We start from the raw sequence: 19,318 nt of genomic DNA, 5'->3' as shown, positions 1-19,318 counted from the left end.
AAGGATCAGTTTCGGCCATTAAAACTCTACGCACTCGATTTAGTATGCAATCTGTTTCAGTCCTTCACCTCCCCGTCCCATCCCATTCCAATGATTTGATCTATGTCAGTATCATTCATTCATTCATTTTTCTTTCTTTCTTTCATTATGTTCCATAGCTCTCATTAAGGAAGACAGCCTCAACGGATGTTGAAGGGATCAAGGTTTATAGGGAGACAACTCTTATAAACTGTATTAACAAGTGACTATCACTACACTGCTTAATAATATTTGTGCTTGTACCCGGTAATCATACCCTATTAAATTAGCAGGAAAATCGTTACTTTGGGAAACCTGCTGATTCCACAGTTATGCTGGTAGCATAGAATTTACGCGAAAGCATTGTCATTTTCCAAATAAAAGAATTACCAACAGTGTAACATCAGGGGCCTGTATGCAATACGCTAGTACTTCTAACGCAGTTTTACAACGAATATGTCTGGCATTGTCCGCAGCTCGTGGTCGTGCGGTAGCGTTCTCGCTTCCCGCGCCCGGGTTCCCGGGTTCGATTCCCGGCGGGGTCAGGGATTTTCTCTGCCTCGTGATGACTGGGTGTTGTGTGATGTCCTTAGGTTAATTAGGTTTAAGTAGTTCTAAGTTCTAGGGGACTGATGACCATAGATGTTAAGTCCCATAGTGCTCAGAGCCATGTCTGGCATTTGTCACGCAAGTTGACAGAATGTTTCAATCCTCGAATGTACATACTGAAGATAATTTATGTGAGTAGCTAATGAGGTGCGTCTTTAATTCTCTTTTGAAGTGATAGGGATTTACAGTTTCTTGCTCCATATTGGATGGGAGCGTCGTGAAGACCTTTTCTCCCCTCTCCCTCGAACCGCGTGCTTCCTGTCTCGTAGCGTTAATGCAAACTTTCGCAGGTAAAATACTTGTCTGTGGTATGTAGTCGAGATTTCTTTTATTGCTTCATGTTGGGAACTGAGGAACCTACTATCGTGCTGACCTGCTTTCTCGGATCATCGCCTGAGATGTCATCTGGTCGCCTGGCTTAGAAGGCTCACGACCAGTCATTATTTGTGATAAGTTGCGGTCTCTCTCGAATCTTTCACAACTGTTCTTTGTTGCTTCGCAGTGTCCTACTACGTAACGCAGCGTCTTACACGATGACCGCCTTTTAAACTTGTCCAAAAACAGTAAAAGAAGAACCCTGTTTTTTACAAGTTGTTTTATTGTTACTAAAAATGTAGTTTATCGTTTCTAAAAATTGTTTTCAGAAATTAGTCTAAAATATTTTTAGGTTTCCTATGCGGTTGAACTAATTCTGGAAACGATACGATATTGCAGTGTCTGTGTTATTCCGAATTACGATAGAATGTTGCTTTGGACAAACATGCATGCCAAAGAGGCGTTACATCATAATTCAGAATAACACTGACACGGAAACATCGTATTCATCCGCCGACATTGGGCAAGCGACTTTCAAGCAAAGTGTCTCCCCCATGGGGAATGTACATAATGGATGTGTGAGTACAGGTTGTAGACTCATGGTTGACGACATATGAAAGTTTTTATCTGGTCGTGAGTCGTGCTCGGTGGTGGTCCAATGATAAGGCAACCACTCGCGATAAGCGAGAAATCCCGGTTCGAGTCCCGGTACGGCAGAGATTTCCATAGTAGTCATTCTATTACACAGTTAATGGTTGTCCACATTGACAACTGCGAGTACATTTTATGTTATTCTGGAAACGGTTTTTCCACTGTGATATTAGTAAGGCTGCCCCAAAAACACAGTTTTAGAAGGAATTTCTAGACTCTTGATGAGATGAAAATCTCTGTGCCTTTTATGTTGGACATATGGGAACGAAAAAGTATTTGCTATGCGATAAAACAGGAAAATAGGGTAATAAAAGTTAATTAAACTATTTTCTGTCTGAAATTAACAACTGCTTGACGTACGAGTACAGTGTGACAATGACATTGTTGCGATGAAGAATTATTCCATGTTTTCTGTTGTTATTTCTAATTGCGTGGACTGCTTGTAGCAAAAAAATTCTTGCATACAGTTCAGCATTGACTGTTCTTCGATCCTGCAAAACATTGACCGGCCGCGGCAAGAGGAACAAGCTATCGTTTTCTGAGTGCGTCGCGGATGAATTACTTTTATCGCTTTCGGTTCATCTTTGCAACACCCAGACAGTTTATTGCTGCTTAGTTGCCGGTTCGTAGCATTATATTCGAGTTTCTTCTCTTATTACAATGTTGTACACAGATTTTTCATATTCCGGGACAACTTTTTGCAGCCTTTTATTATCCTTATACCAACTAATGCGAGTCTCTTTTTGAGTTTCGGTGAAATCGTCGAAATCCACACGAAACAGCGCTTTTTACAGCTGTATATTCATATAGAAGTAAATATACTGATGTCGGCGATATAGCTAAGCATACTAACATCTCAAACTGAGCCACATGACGAATCTCTTCAATTTCGTTGGTCACAGCAAGACGTATTTTGGAACGAGAGGTGTGTTCAGTCTGCCTTGGCGAAATTCGTCGCTGCCATAACCACGGCCACAATTTAATTTTATATAACAGTTACATACAGTTTCCATGGAGTGACTGACTATCGAAAGCCGAACGTAGTCATTCCAGGCATTGTTGTTGAGTTAGGCATTACGAAAGTGTTAAAAAAATTAATCGAACTAAAATCTTCTCGTGGAATTTCTACTTTTCATAACGCTATTTCATTAAACGCTCACTATAAGCAAATTTTTCGGGCGATTTCTAAGCCGCCATTTTTTTTACAACAACAAATCACAAATTTTAAAATAATAGTAACGCCACACATGAATAGCACCATCTTGTCCCTTATAAAAACTTAAAAAGGCGCGCGATCTTGAAGAGTTGTTTTTACGTCAGGACTTGCTTCAGAAGGCGATTTCCATGCAGCAGAAATAGCTAGAATAACAGGAAACTTACAGATACCGCGGTTGCCACGTCCGGCAAGAAACGGAGTGTGTGTATTCTGGGATCTTCGTCCGGAGAGATAACCAAGGGCTTCCTCTTTTTGGTTTCCATTCTTCACGCTGAAACAGCTGTCTGAGAAATGATGTGTTTCAAACAGTGAGACAGGTGTTTGAGAGAAGTAATAAGTTTATTCCCGATAGGTAAAAAGCTGGACGGAAAATGTTTCGAAGGAAAAAGTGAGGCATTGTCTTATGAAGTAGACAAGAGAAGCCTAGCGTTGAGTCATCACATCATGACAAACTTAGGACTAAGGTTTTTATTGAAAGCATTGACACCATTTGACTGTTATGTTTGTAGTCATTTATTTCTTTCACAATAAAAAACGTTAAACTTGGTCTGTTTGAATAATAAAAACCTTACAGTCAAATGGCGGAAATGATTTCAAGTAAAAAATATATTATGACTGTGGTCCCTAAGCATGGAACAATCGTTGGGTTGAAGTGTACGTAGCGTATCACACAGGAAAGATCTGGCTGGGTGAACTTGGTTTAAGAAGAAGCTACAGTTAGTAGAAGTCACTTCTGTTTATTTATGTTCACAATAGTCGACCAAGCATTATTTGTACCAGCTAATCATTTAATAAAATACCAACATGGAAAAACTAACATGACAAAACTAAAATGGTTTACGTTTATCCCTCCAAGTGTCGTTGTGGATACTGTGTAGTATACGTACGAAATTTCTGTCACAAATAATGTTACATCTATTATGGCATTGAGGAAGTGACTGATGGATTATTCTGAGCATTTGGAGCTTGTGTTGCGTGTTTCAATACCAACGATTGTTCGCTAAGACCTGCGCGCGCGCTGGTCGTTATTGCTTTATTTGGAATGGAACAGAACTCACAGCCTTTGAAAACCTTCTTTTGAATACATTAATTATGTTAAAATTAATACAAAGCCCACGGCTTCCCAGCCGAGTGAGTTAGTCGCAATGACGCGACGATTCGGTGTGTCATTCGCCAGAAGATAAAGGAAGTAACACCCGTCGAATCTTCGCGCCATTACGAGAAACTGACCAAGATGGAAACCCGTCCAGAAATTCAAAGGGTTCATATGATAAAACTGATTATTTACCCTCAGGAACACTGAAAATAGCGCTCGAAGAGGTTAGCATGGGATCTAAGTGAAATTTATTAGATATATTTATGCAGATGAGAGATTCGCTTGATCCCCAAATCAAGACATGAAAATAAATACAGTGAGTACAAGTGGACAAATGCAGTGCAACATCAACAATTCGTTGGACTACCTTTTGCTGCAATACGTGCCGCAACACGATCGAACATCGAGATGATTAGACGTCTGGTGTTGCCGACAAATCTTGATCAGCCTCTTCAAATCATATACAGAGTGATACGACAGCATCTGCCGTTTCAGCTGGTTTCACACATGCTCTGTAGAGGACAAGTGGGGAGAGCAGGCCGGCCACGTAATATCTCGTAGTAAGTCTTGGGCGACTCTAGCTGTGTGCGGACGAGAATTATCTTGCTGGGAAAGAGCCCCTGGTAGACCATGTTGAAAAGGTCCCACATGGGATTGAAGAATGTCAGCAGCATAACTCTGGCCTGCTAAGGTTCCACGTACTACAATTGGAGACGACCGGCTATTTAGGCTATACCCCCCCCCCCCCCCCTCCCGCCCACAGACAATTACGCCGGCACTGTCGGTGGTGTGGGTGGCACGCGACAGCGTGGTTGGAACTCTACAGTTCACCATGCTAACTCTACTCCTGCATGCGGCTGTCGCCCGCGAAGCACCACGTTTCTCCAAACTGTGACAGTCCACGTCGTTCTGGCTCGGCACCACTGCACGCAGAGTAACCGATGTCTCCTAGTTAACGACAGTATACGGCAAGGGCGCCTGGAGTGTAAAATCGCATCCGCAAGGCGTCAAAAAAATGGTTTGTAGAACAACGGCCACACACTCGCATCTGCTTGTGTCGTGGAACGAGTCACTGTAGGATCCCTGATAGCTTGCCCACGATCCTCCGATCCTCTCGCCTCGACGTCTTCCTGATCGTTCCCGACGCGGTACGTCGCACGTGGGTGCCATCTCGTCTCCACTGCTCCTAACATCGTCTGACGAAAAACTCCGAACTTTCGACCTTTCGAGCCACATCACTCGTCGACCAGCCTGCGGTTTTCGACCTGGCGAGCAACACGGCGTGTCGACCAGCCTGCGGTTTTCGTGCCGATGATTAGGGAGGGCCCTTTCAAGCTGGCATAACTGTGATAAATGTCTAACATGACTCTACCTGGCATTCTACGTCTACTGACGTCCTCCTCGAGTCGGGATGTGATCGTCACCTGTATGACTCGTCCACCATGCGCCGTTAAATAGGGTCGCGTGCCCGATTGCAGCACCACTGTAGGGGTTGTGACACCAGACTTGGATCGTTTGCGTATCGAATCTCATGTACTCATTTGAAAAGTTTCGCGTTTGTATCTTTGTTTCCTCTGGGTGCGATATTTTCAGATTTCCCGCGTATATTTGAGTCATATTATTCACGTGACTACGACTGGTTTCTGCTATCTATGGATCTACAGAAATAACAAGTAAAAATTAAAAACAAATGGCAGCCTACATATCCTACTATATGGCCAAAATAAAATTGATGAAAAATATTTATTACGAGATAAGCTACTGTAATTTATGAACAGAAAACTGCTCTTCACAGAGCATACCGAAAATGACTTTCATTGTTTTTGATGAAAGCAGTGAAGAGTAAAACGTCGGGAATGTCTCCTAAGAGTCGAGAGGCGTAATTGCTCTGGTGTTTAGGCAGATGTTTGCAATTTCGTGTCCGCAGCTCGTGGTCGTGCGGTAGCGTTCTCGCTTCCCGCGCCCGGGTTCCCGGGTTCGATTCCCGGCGGGGTCAGGGATTTTCTCTGCCTCGTGATGACTGGGTGTTGAGTGATGTCCTTAGGTTAGTTAGGTTAGTTAGGTTTAAGTAGTTCTAAGTTCTAGGGGACTGATGACCATAGATGTTAAGTCCCATAGTGCTCAGAGCCATTTGAAGCATTTTTGAACCCAGTGTCAACAGAAAGCGTGTCTTTGTTTCCCATTACAAATAAAATCAGAGTATTAGGTGCTCACTCGATAAAGCCGTCCCAAATTGATGTACTCCTATATTCGTTTTATCGATATGTACTAACAGGGACAGTAAAACTCCAAGAATAACGGTTACTCCAACAGCGTCTCTCTGGGGTTGCGCGCTAGGCGGTATCAGTCATCGTAGGGCAGGGCAGTGATACCGCTGCTGGAGTACTTCGTTATTCTTCGAGTTTTGATGTCCCTGTTAATACACATCGATAAAACAAATATCGCGCTAAACTACTCATGGACCATTCTATCGAATGAGAAAAAGCGTCTGACGACTCTTAGGAGAGACACACTATATAAATACAGGGTGAACCAGGAGGATAGGTACATGCTTTGAGGGGTGATAGTATTAGTGATACTGAATAAAAAGCTTCATAAGCACTTATGCCCTACTCCGACATGAACACATTTAATATTCATTGTTATTTATTTTCGGTACTATCAAACATTGTCACTGTTTACAATGTACCACACTAGTGTAGAGCAAGTTGAGACGAACAGTTTGATAGGGGACACTTGTGGTCAATCAAGTCGAGAAAGTACTTCAAATTCCCCCACAAAAAATACGTAAGATACAGCGCATGCGCGTCTAGCGAGTTTTTCAACATTCTCGCGCTTTCTTCGCACAAACCATTAGTTCTAGGGAAATATGAATAGGACCTTTTTTTGTAGGAAATTTAATATAGTTTAATTTTTTACTGCGGCACGTTTTCGCTAGAGGGTGCGGTTTTCGAGTTATTCAAGAAAAACGTACAAAAGTGATATTAAATGTGTACTATCTTGGAAACCATTCGGAATAGGGCATACGTCCATAGCAAGTTTTTTGTTCAGAATCACTAATACTATCACACCTCAAAGCATGTACCTTTCTTCGTATATATATATATATATATATATATATATATATATGGCGAGAGAGAGAGAGAGAGAGAGAGAGAGTATATCCTTTGCCATTTTTTACGTTTTACTTCTATTACTTTTATATATCTGAAGATGGCTTTCGTAAACCGAAACTGGTCATGATCATCTGGATCATTTCACAACAATGTTTGGAATAAGAAAGCAGTTTTAAATCGTTAATAGTTATTTTATCTGAAAACATTTAGAAATAATACGTGGTCGGGGAGTTCACAGTTCGTGTCGCGATGAGTTCTACAAGTGCACCTAGTACTCATTCGAAAGGATGGACCAGTTTGACCGCGACAGCCGGTTACCTGACTAGCTGTGCTGAAGACGCTCCGCGTGTACACGGGAGAAGCAAACGGGCGGCCCGCCTGCGGCGCGGGGCAAGCGTGTCGCCGCGGTTACGGCTCGGCGTCAGTCGGTGATGGTGCCGCTGCGAGCAGGGGCGTTGGCGGCCATTTATCCTCGTTTAGCACGGCGCCGACCGCCGACCGCCGCGGTTTAAACTTGCACCTAGGGCGGCGCCGCTGGCGAAAGTATAAATCTCCTTTAAAGTTTAAAGCTGATTACGCTATCAAGTTAGGCCGGCCGGAACTGGTTTGAACGTGCGGCCGCCCGCAGCATGACGTGGGGGTGTGGAGGAGGGCTGGATGGTGTGGCAGCCGGCAGCGAGTGAGATGAGGTGAGCTGAGCTGAGCCGAGGTGAGGTGGCGTGAGTGGCGCCAAGCTGTGTAAAGCGGCGCAGCAGTTGTAACGGCCTAGCGACTCACACCTACATTTACACTCAGCGAGCCACCCTGCAGTGTGCGGTAGCGCCTAATTTGTCCCCTGTTCCTTCCGCTAATGGGGCGTGACGACGGCTGCCCGTGAGTCTCCGGGTGAGCTCGATTTTTTTCTGTTTTCCGGCCTTATTCATACCGCGAGACGCGTGTGGGACCAAGTGATACACGTTATCTGTCCTTCGAACGTCCGCTTTCGGATTTTAAGAGTAACCTCTCAATGATGCAAAACGCGTCCATTGCAAAGTCTGCCATTGTAGTTTGTTGAGTATCTCGGTAACACTTCTAAAGGATACCATAGTTAAAAAAATGTGATGCGACGCCATCACATCAGAAAAATACGCGTACTTGGGTCACGTGCTTAATGAAAGCTTCACTTAAAACACACAATTTTCGATCTATAAACATCCTCTTCACACGGTGTGTTGAACAACCGCTAGATGCGCCGCCCAATTTTTTTCAACCCAACATGTTGGAAGTATAGACTCCATTCCCACACATTTCCAATGTTTGTTGTTCATTTTCTCATTTTTTTTTCTCCGTTCATGTTTCATACACGTTGCTGTACTGTGAAGTATGGTCTCATAAACATCTTCTTTGACTCTATGACAACGTTCTATCAGATGCGCTGATTTCCCGGCGGCTGTGGCCGAGCGGTTCTAGGCGCTTCAGTCCGGAACCGCGCTGCTACTGCGGTCGCAGGTTCGAATCCTGCCTTGGTCATGGATGTGTGTGATGTCCTTAGGTTAGTTAGGTGTAAGTAGTTCTAAGTTCTAGGGGACTGATGACCTCCGATGTTAAGTCCCATAGTGCTTAGAGCCATTTGAGCCAGATGCGCTGATTTACAGCTCTTGATACTTATCGTAAATCATAATGGACCATTAATATACCAGCATGTCACTACTCTTCGTCGAAACTACCAGATTCAGTTGTGTAGTACCGAGTGATCAAAAAGTCAGTATAAATTTGAAAACTTAATAAAACACGGAATAATGTAGATAGAGAGGTAAAAATTGACACACGTGCTTGGGATGACATGGGGTTTTATTAGAACAAAAAAAAAATTGCTAGATGCGTGAAAGATCTCTTGCGCGCGTCGTTTGGTGATGATCGTGTGCTCAGCCGCCATTTTCGTCATGCTTGGCCTCCCAGGTCCCCAGACCTCAGTCCGTGCGATTATTGGCTTTGGGGTTACCTGAAGTCGCAAGTGAATAGTGATCGACAGAATCTCTAGGGATGCTGAAAGACAACATCCGACGCCAATACCTCACCATAACTCCGGACATGCTTTACGATGCTGTTCACAACATTATTCCTCGACTACAGCTATTGTTGAGGAATGATGGTGGACGTATTGAGCGTTTCCTGTAAAGAACATCATCTTTGCTTTGTCTTACTTTGTTAAGCTAATTATTGCTATTCTGATCAGATGAAGCGCCATCTGTCGGACATTTTGTGAATTTTTGTATTTTTTTGGTTCTAATAAAACCCCATGTCATTCCAAACATGTGTGTCAATTTGTACGTCTCTATGTACATTATTCCTTGATTTATTCAGTTTTCAAATTTATACTGACTTTTTGATCACCCGGTATATCATCGTTACCGAATTACGTATACATATGCAATTAAAAAGCCCGTAATTGAGAAAAAATATACTACATCAGCACACTGCTGTGTAAGTTACCACATGTATCACAGTGAGACAAATGTGGCATACCAACCGCAGGTCCACAACTGATTCTTACATCAAGAAGTGTCATCACAGTCAAATAAAATAACAAAAAAAGCCGACTGAATTAACCACACACTTATCTTAATGAACATAACGTAGGGAAAGTTTTGCAAAAGTAGTACTGTCACTACGTAGGTGCTAGTAAATGAATAATGGAGTCAGCCCTGAAGATAATACAAGTACGTTGAAAAACGTGGGAAAATACGGAATGAAGTTGCACATTTCTTTCCATATGCCGTCTAAGCTCGTATGTACTCATATAGCGAAAGGAATTGATTGTGTGGTGACGTGTGTTGATTTCACACCATAGCATTTATTTTCAAAAGGAACACTTAAATTGAACTCTTCTGAGCAGCTCGTAAAATATTACTGCCTTCACCTGCCGTCTAATCTGTTTTCGTGGATAGAAATTTTCCGTTTCTTTTTAACTTGCTCGACCTCGTTACAGAGCAAGCAGTTATTCTCCTTTTCACATTTGTGATGTTTACCTGTAATCCAAATTCTATGTTACAGCAACTTCTCGTATCATTCATTCTTCACTTGAACGTAGAGGGACCTTGACACTTGCGTTCTCTTGCTGTTCTCGACTGGCAAGTCAAACAGATGTGACGGCCATCTGAAACAGTGCCGTACTCATTCCGTAAAAGGGGCTTCTCTTCCTCGATCCCTCGGTTATTTTTCCGAACCCGACTGATAATAATGCTGATAATTTTGAATTTCGTTGCTGCTGCCTTGCCACAACATGAAATGCAGGAAATACCCCTTAACGTGCTCGCCTTGTGTCACGAGTGGCAGCAGTACATCAGTAGAGGAGAGGAAACGTGGCTTACTAAAAGGGCAGCAGAACACAAAATCCGAGAAAAATGCCGCAGGATCAAACACTGCACATGTTCTTTGTCACTGCGGAAGGCAGATAACTCTGCGAACGAATGCTGATACAGACAAAAAAAGAGCGAGTGACTGACAAGAGTTAATTCCGGACCCGTATTTACTTACAAACAGCGGTTAGACTCAAATTACGGGCATTAAAATATTTTGCATGTGACGGCAGCGGCATTAATTGCGACTGTCTCGTCTCTCCCGCTCTGTTTTTTAATTAGTATCTGCGAAGGGCGGGAGGGGGTAGGGGAGGTTGCGGAGAGGAGGCGAAGAGACGGCGAGCTGATGCTGACAAAAGACGGTGCGGCCAATCCGGCGACGAGGGCGTGGCGGTGACAACGCGCTCGCGTTTTAATTGTAAATCTAATTAACCAGAAATTGTTAGGCGCGCCGCGGGCGCCAGTCGGGTTCATTATTACACCGCTGAGAGGCGCTGCCGTGCCCGGCTACGCGGCTAAATTAAATTGCCCAAGGAGAAGAGGATCCGGTTTTGTGCGCGCGTAGCGAACATTAAAAAAAATAATAATAAAAACGCCGGGGAAAAAAAGGCGGATAGAGCATTTGTACGCTTTGACGCGGGGCGCCTTTGTGCGGCACGCAGATTGTGTGCTCTGACGCAGTCGGCGCTTTCGATTGGCGCGGCGCGTCGCCGTGCCGGCAGCGGCAGCGAGCGAGCGGCTGTTTATTGCTCGAGGAGACAGGCGGTAATCTGGCGGCTTATCTCCGCCATTGTGGACGCCACAGGTCTGGCGGGCCGCCAGCTGCGTGCGCGTGCTGCTTAGCCCGCTGAAGGAATTAATGATGGTCTCGGCGCACGAGTGCGTGCCACCACCTCGGACGGCGCGATGTCTCCAGTCTCACGCGAGTGTCTCCTACTGCCAACACTCACTGATATCTGTCGAGACTGCCACCACAAATGCCCGAGTGCCTAGTCTCTCCCTTCAGCTTTTAACGTTCCCTATTACCATTAAACATTGAATGTTAGAACTCCAAATGTATTGCAAATGAGCGAGCCACAGAACTGATGCATTATTTATATAAATATTTGTAAGAGGAGAACTCTACAACGAAGTTGAATTTACTGAACTTGCTGTTGGAATCAGCGTCTAGGGTTGTTGTCCATCTCATACCCTTAATAGCATTTCTGAAATGTCAATGCAGAAATGTCAGAGTGAAACACGAGCAATCAAGAACAAATGGTGGCAACAAAAAGCCTCGGAACTCCAAAATCTTCCTGATGCCAGGAACCTGCGTGGCTTCTATGCTGGAATTAAAGAGCTTTACGGACCCATCCTCTCCTCATCAGGAACACTGAAAGGTGCTGACAACACCACCATCTTTACTGAAATTCAGGACATCTTAAATCGTTCCAAAGAGCACTTCAGCTCACTGTTGAACCGCACTTCTACTGCCGCTGGAGACTTTCTCAAACATGTCCCACAGCGTCCTCCACAACCCTGGATCATCATAAACATAAAATTCCAGTAGAAACATACTAAAAATTGATCTGATTTTCCAACAAAACGGCATAAAAAAGGGGATATGTACTAACATAGGTACATACTGCTACCCGTACGAAGCGGAGGCGGGTTGCTAATTGTTTTTATAATTTTTATAACGCTTTTCAGAGAAATAGCATTTGTCAGCTGGTTTCCTAATGAATATAACACTACTGACTAACACAATTTAACCACGTTCTGCCATAATTACTTACTAAGATCTCGGTGACTTAATTTTGCTTTCATGCTACACCCAACTGCATGTTTAGTTCATAAGCAGACTCCACCAGATTTGAGGTCTCTGGCACAAGTAGTACAGTATCAGAAATCGAGATGATCTTGACCAGGGGTGCAGATCTTGTGATTTTTCAAGGTGCAGTGATTTACACTTGTTTTACGTTCTGACAGTCCCACTTTGCGCCGCAATCTGCACTTTCCACCCTCTGGCCCAGATGTTGCTCTCTCTGGGTCCAGGAAGAGCACTCGCTGCACCACGTCGAGGGTCAGGCGGACTTTTTGTTGTGTGTGTGTGTGTGTGTGTGTGTGTGTGTGTGTGTGTGTGTGTGTGTCTGGTCGCTGTACTGTAACAAGTCGCGGAGGCCGGCATAGAAGTTTCCACACACCTACACTTGTAAGTAGGCTTTTTAGGTTTTTTTTATTGGTAACGCCACGTAGCGCTCTGTATGAAAATCACTGGTTGTGCTGTGTGCAGTCTGTGGCTGGTTGGCATTGTTGGAATATTCGCTATTGTAGTGTTGGGCAGTTGGATGAAGAGCGCGTAGCGTTGCGCAGTTGGAGGTGAGCCGCCAGCAGTGTTGGATGTGGGGAGAGAGACGGCGGAATTTTGAGAGCGGACGATCTGGACGTGTGTCCATCAGAAAGAGTAAATTTGTAATATTGGATATCATGGACTGGTATATATATTATGACTTTTGAACACTATTAAGGTAAATACATTGTTTCTTCTCTATCAAAATCTTTCATTTGCTAACTATGCCTATCAGTAGTTAGTACCTTCAGTAGTTTTTATTTAACTGGCAGTATTGGCGCTCGCTGTATTGCAGTAGTTCGAGTAATGAAGATTTTTGTGAGATAAGTGATTCATGAAAGGTATAGGTTAATGTTAGTCAGGGCCATTCTTTTGTAGGGATTACTGAAAGTCAGATTGCGTTGCGCTAAAAAATATTGTGTGTCAGTTTAAGCACAGTCATGTATAATTTTTCTAAGGGGACGTTTCACACTGTGTGATCAAAAGTATGCGGGCACCCCCAAAACATACGTTTTCATATTAGGTGCATTGCGCTGCCACCTACTGCCAGGTACTTCACATGAACGACCACAGTAGTCATTAGACATCGTGAGAGAGCAGAATGGGGCCATCCGCGGAACTCACGGACTTCGAACGTAATCAGTTGATTGGATGTCACTTGCGTTATACGTCTGTACGCGATATTTCCACACTCCTAAACAATCCTAGATCCTTGTTTCCGATGTGATAGTGAAGTGGAAACGCGAAGGGACACGTACAGCACAAAAGCCTGCAGACTGACCTCGTCTGTTGACTGACAGAGACCGCCGACAGTTGAAGAGGGGCCGGCCGCTGTGGTCTAGCGGTTCTAGGCGCTCAGTCCGGAACCGCGCAACTGCTACGGTCGCAGGTTCGAATCCTGCCTCGGGCATGGATGTATGTTATGTCCTTAGGTTAGTTAGGTTTAAGTAGTTCTAAGTTCTAGGGGACTGATGACCACAGATGTTAAGTCCCATTGTGCTCAGAGCCATTTGAACCAGTTGAAGAGGGTCGTAATGTGTAATAGGCACACATCTATCCAGACCATCACACAGGAATTCCAAACAGCACCAGGATCCACTGCGAATACTATGAAAGTTAGGCAGGAGGTGAAAAAACTTGTATTTCGTGGTCGAGCGGCTGCTTATAAGCTACACATCACGCCGATAAATGCCAAACGACACCTCGCTCAGTGTAAGGAGCGTGAACATTGGACGATTGAACTGTGGAAAGACGTTGTGTGGAGTGACGAATCACGGTACAAAATGTGGCGATCCGATGGCAGGGTGTAGCTGTGGCGAACGCCCCGTGAACGTCATTTGCCAGCGTGTGTTGCGCCAACAGTAAAATTCGGAGGCTGTGGTGGTACAATATGGTCGTGTTTTTCATGGAGGGGGCTTGCTCCCCTTGTTGTTTTGGGTGGTACTAGCACAGCACAGGCCTACATTGATGTCTTAAGCACTTTCTTGCTTCCCACTGTTGAAGAGCAATTCGGGGATGGCGACTGCAGCTTTCAGCACGATCGAGCACCTGTTCATCTACATCTACATCTACATCCATACTCCGCAAGCCACCTGACGGTGTGTGGCGGAGGGTACCTTCAGTACCTCTATCGGTTCTCCCTTCTATTCCAGTCTCGTATTGTTCGTGGAAAGAAGGATTGTCGGTATGCCTCTGTGTGGGCTCTAATCTCTCTGATTTTATCCTCATGGTCTCTTCGCGAGATATACGTAGGAGGGAGGAATATACTGCTTGACTCTTCGGTGAAGGTATGTTCTCGAAACTTTGACAAAAGCCCGTACCGAGCTACTGAGCGTCTCTCCTGCAGAGTCTTCCACTGGAGTTTATCTATCATCTCCGTAACGCTTTCGCGATTACTAAATGATCCTGTAACGAAGCGCGCTGCTCTCCGTTGGATCTTCTCTATGTCTTGTATCAACCCTATCTGGTACGGATCCCACACTGCTGAGCAGTATTCAAGCAGTGGGCGAACAAGCGTACTGTAACCTACTTCCTTTGTTTTCGGATTGCATTTCCTTAGGATTCTTCCAATGAATCTGTCTGGCATCTGCCCTACCGGCGATCAACATCATATGATCATTCCATTTTAAATCACTCCTAATGAGTACTCCCAGATAATTTATGGTATTAACTGCTTCCAGTTGCTGACCTGCTATTTTGTAGCTAAATGATAAAGGATCTATCTTTCTGTGTATTCGCAGCACATTACACTTGTCTACATTGAGATTCAGTTGCCATTCCCTGCACCATGCGTCAATTCGCTGCAGATCCTCCTGTTACAACCTCTCGATACACCACAGTATCATCTGCAAAAAGCCTCAGTGAACTTCCGATGTCATCCACCAGGTCATTTATGTATATTGTGAATAGCAACGGTCCTATGACACTCCCCTGCGGCACATAATGCACGGCCTGTGGCAATAACATCCCCTTAATGGACTGGCCTGCACAGAATCCTGACCTGAAACCTATAGAACACCTTTGGAATGTCTTGGAACGCCGACTTCGTGCCAGGCCTCACCGACCGACATCGATACCTCTCCTCAGTGCAGCACTACATGAAGAATGGGCTGCCATTCCCCAAGAAACCTTCCAGGACGTGACTGAACGTACGCCTGCGAGAGTGGAAGCTGTCATAGAGGCTAAGGATGGGCCAACACCATACTGAATTCCAGAATTAGCGATGGAGGGCGCCAGGAACTTGTTAGCCATTTTCAACCAGGTGTGAGGATACTTTTGATCACATAGTGCATCGCCACGCCACATGCAGTCCAGTTCATGTCTTTGGTGTGCTATTTTATTGTATTTGTTTATATTATTAGTTCTGCATGGTGGATCAAATACTTCCTCTCATGTCTTGATGATAAATCTCCGCCTCTCTTTTGGATGCTTTGTTCACTACTTTGTTTGAGTTGTGCTATACTGATTCCTTCTGTACGATGTTGTATTTTATCTCTTGTGTATTGCTTATCTCCTGTTCTAAGTCCTCGGTGTCGGGTGATGCCTCTGAAGTGAATACAGCGACCAGCAACGTGGCCTACTTGCATTATCCGCGGTAGTCTAAGAAACGCGGTGTTGTGGGGCGGCCAGGATCCGCCGGGTGCGACCCCGGCCCGGATCGCGGACAGGCTGCGCAGACAGATAGAGGGCCCGAGATTTAGTGTTGGGCTGGCGCGGCAGCGCGCGCCGTGATTTACGGTCGGCGGCGCTGGTCCCCCAGCCGCGGCGCGGCGCCTGCCCGGCCAGCGGACGGCCGGCGCCCGGCGCCCATCTGTATTCCGGCGGCGGGGGCGGCCTGTCGCCTCTATCGGCAGCCGCCTATCTCGCCGCCGCGCCCGACAAATACTGATGATGCCGTCATCGACGATATCGCCGCGCCTGGCGGCGGCGTGTCAAACGCCGCTCATAACCGTGGGATTCTGACACCTTGCAGGCGCGCAGGCAGGAATGCGCGAAAAACTAACTCGCCACCGCCCGACAGCTCTCGAACAAACAGCGTGCGATCGGGTGTAGTACACTGCATTGTCGACTTCGGCCAGAAATTAAACCTACGTCGGGCATCGTCTCCAAACTAAATTTCTGACCCTCTGCAAATGTTGAAAGGAAGACGGATGGGAGATTAAGGTTTCATGTCGTGTCGATGATATGGTACAGGTCCGCAGTTCCACGATGGGATATTTGTACACTTGCATTTGAATACTGATAATACGATGCAGCAAGATGTATTCACGAAGAAACTGTATCATGAAGCCGTGATTGGTAGGGGAACTCGGGCCGGAACGGGATATTTAATATTTAACAGTTTCTATAAAATAAGGGAACGCAAGGAAACACTTCTTAAAGTGATAAAAAAACACCTTGTAGTGTAACCTAATGTACCTTATTTTAAAATCACTTAAAACAATACATTTTCCATTTTTTACAATTTTTCAAAGAAAGCCCTGCATATTTCCCGTTCCGCCCCACCCACGGGGCAGAATGGGATAAGGATATTTTTTGTTAAATTATTGCATAAACGCTGAATTTGAATTAGGAATATCGTATTAAACTATGACAAAATGTTGTGTAACAGGCAATTCAGACTAAGGAATGTGTAATTTAAACAATTAAAAAGTCATTCTTCAAAATAAGAAAATATTTTAATGCCATTCTGAAAAATGTGCAATGCTTAATAACGACCAAACAACTAACTACTAGCCCTTTCGACAATAGTCACAAATCAGTGTTTCCTCTTCATCTTCACTGTCTATGCCTGCACATGAATTGTGTGCCCACTCTGGCAAGCGACCCAGCCCTCATTAGAAACGGAGTAGAAGTCCCCACAGTAGAGACACTCAGCATCCTCTCTCTCTGATTCTGTCTTCCATCATCTTCTTCCTTTTATTTTCCTTAACGTCTTTGATGTCCTCTGTTTTGGTTTTTTTGGGTGTACAGTTTGATATTTTTGCCTGAAGTTGCATTGCACCTGACGTCTCTGACCTGACATTGTTGATATTTGTGCACCCTCCTCCTTTCTGTAGGCCTACTTTACGTGCGACAGCATTCCGCAGTTCCTTCGTATAAGGAGAATCTCTTAATACGACGGTTTTTCCTTTTCGTCTTGTAGTACGCCGAGTATTTTGACAGATTAGTGGGACTGGAATGACAGCCTAGGGCGACATCTGGAAAGCTGAGCTGTTCGGCGAACATAGCTGGTTGGGAGAGTCTGGCATCCATGAACATCCAGGCTGAGTTTGCTTTCTACTTGCATCAAAATATGACGGGGCAGAACGGGACACTATCCCATTGTGCCCCGTCCCTTTCCGGCCCAAGAGCACTTTTGAGGTTAACAACTTTTATGGAGTGTAATAACTGACGTATTTAAACGCATTAAATAACTAAAGTATAACAAATGCCATGCACTTTAAGGGACTGTGTCATTTTAGGGTATACAATTAACAATTAACAGATTACCTGGCGTTGAAATTCACCAAACATTAGAACAACGCAAGCGGTAACGTGACGGACAACAATTCACTTAGATTTCGCACTTCAAACTAAATCAGAATGGCTGCCCTCACTTTCCTTCCATTCGGAGAAATAGTTACATGCCCATACAGGAGGTTGCAACACTGTCCAGTCTAGGAAAGAGCAATTTCCCATTGTGCCCCGCTATACCGTTCTGCCCAGAGCTCCCCCGTCACATATCATTGAAAATATCAAACACCTTTTTAACTATTTTTTGTGCACATGCATGTCAGTGTAACTTTACAGGTTGCCGATTTATTTTGATAGCAGCATCAAGCAGTGATGTATTTCTTCTTTTGTATGTTGCCTGGTCACCTGCGAATGTTCTAAGAAACTAATCGGTGCTGGAAAAAGCAGTCTACAGAATATCATCTGAAGTATGTATTTACGACTTTATGTTCTGTTAGTGCTTAGAACTACGTTATCAGAATCGATGTGTGTGTCTTTCATTAGATGACTCACTTCGTCATATTTCGTGGATTGTGTTCGCGTGACGTCTTTCCTCGCGTTGTCGCGGAAATCCGCACGCCGTATCGCGACGCTTGTGGGCACACTGTTGGAGTCTGCCCTTCCCCGCCAACGGCCGTTGCGTGATGTTGGCCACGGGCGTTTTTCAGACGGAACCGGAATCCCGAGAGTCGGTGACTTATGTGGAGCGCTGGCCAGCTAAAATTACAGGGTGATGTATTTTTATAAACTTCAAACATGCGATGGCAACATAAACAACTTTGTCCGCGCGCACGGGACGACGGCAGGCTGGTAGCTGTTATGAATGACTGCGTGCGCGTCGGGCCGCCGCGGTGAATCCCGAGCTCAGAGGGTCGATGCCTCCTGCACAGAAGGCGGCCGCCGGGAAGGTACGTGCGCTGGCTTCCGTTCGGGACGATAGCGCGGCGTTGCCCCGCGGGTACTTCCTGAAGAAATGGGCGAATTGTACGTTAATTATGCGTTTATACAACAAACGAAATGTTAAAGGACTGCGTATGGAATCCTACAGGGCTACAAAAATTCGATCTGAATTTGAGTGACTCCTTTCTGTCACTAATCTACACTGAAGCGCCAAAGTAACTGGTATAGGCATGCGTATTCAAATACAGAGGTATGTAAACATGCAGAATACGGCGCTCCGGTCGGCAACGCCTATGTAAGACAAGATGTTCAAATGTGTGTGAAATCTTATGGGACTTAACTGCTAAGGTTATCAGTCCCTAAGCTTACACACTACCCAACCTGAATTATCCAAAGGACAAACACGCTCACCCATGCCCGAGGGAGGACTCGAACCTCCGCCGGGACCAGCCGCACAGTCCATCACTGCAGCGCCCCAGGCCGCCCGGCTAGTCCCGCGCGGCTATACAAGACAACAAGTGTCTGGCGCTGTTGTGAGATCGGTTACTGCTTCTACAGTGGACAGTTATCAAGATTAAAGTGAGTTTGAATGTGGTGTTATAGTCGGCGCACGAGCGATGGGACACAGCATCTGCGAGGCAGCGACGAAGATGGGATTTTCCGTACGACCATTTCACGAGTGTACTGTGAAAGTCAGGAATACAGTAAAACATCAAATTCGGATATCGCTGTGAC

The sequence above is a fragment of the Schistocerca cancellata genome, chromosome 5, assembly GCF_023864275.1.
Source record: "Schistocerca cancellata isolate TAMUIC-IGC-003103 chromosome 5, iqSchCanc2.1, whole genome shotgun sequence".
Classification (NCBI taxonomy): domain Eukaryota; kingdom Metazoa; phylum Arthropoda; class Insecta; order Orthoptera; family Acrididae; genus Schistocerca; species Schistocerca cancellata.
Note: the sequence above shows the minus strand (reverse complement) of the source record.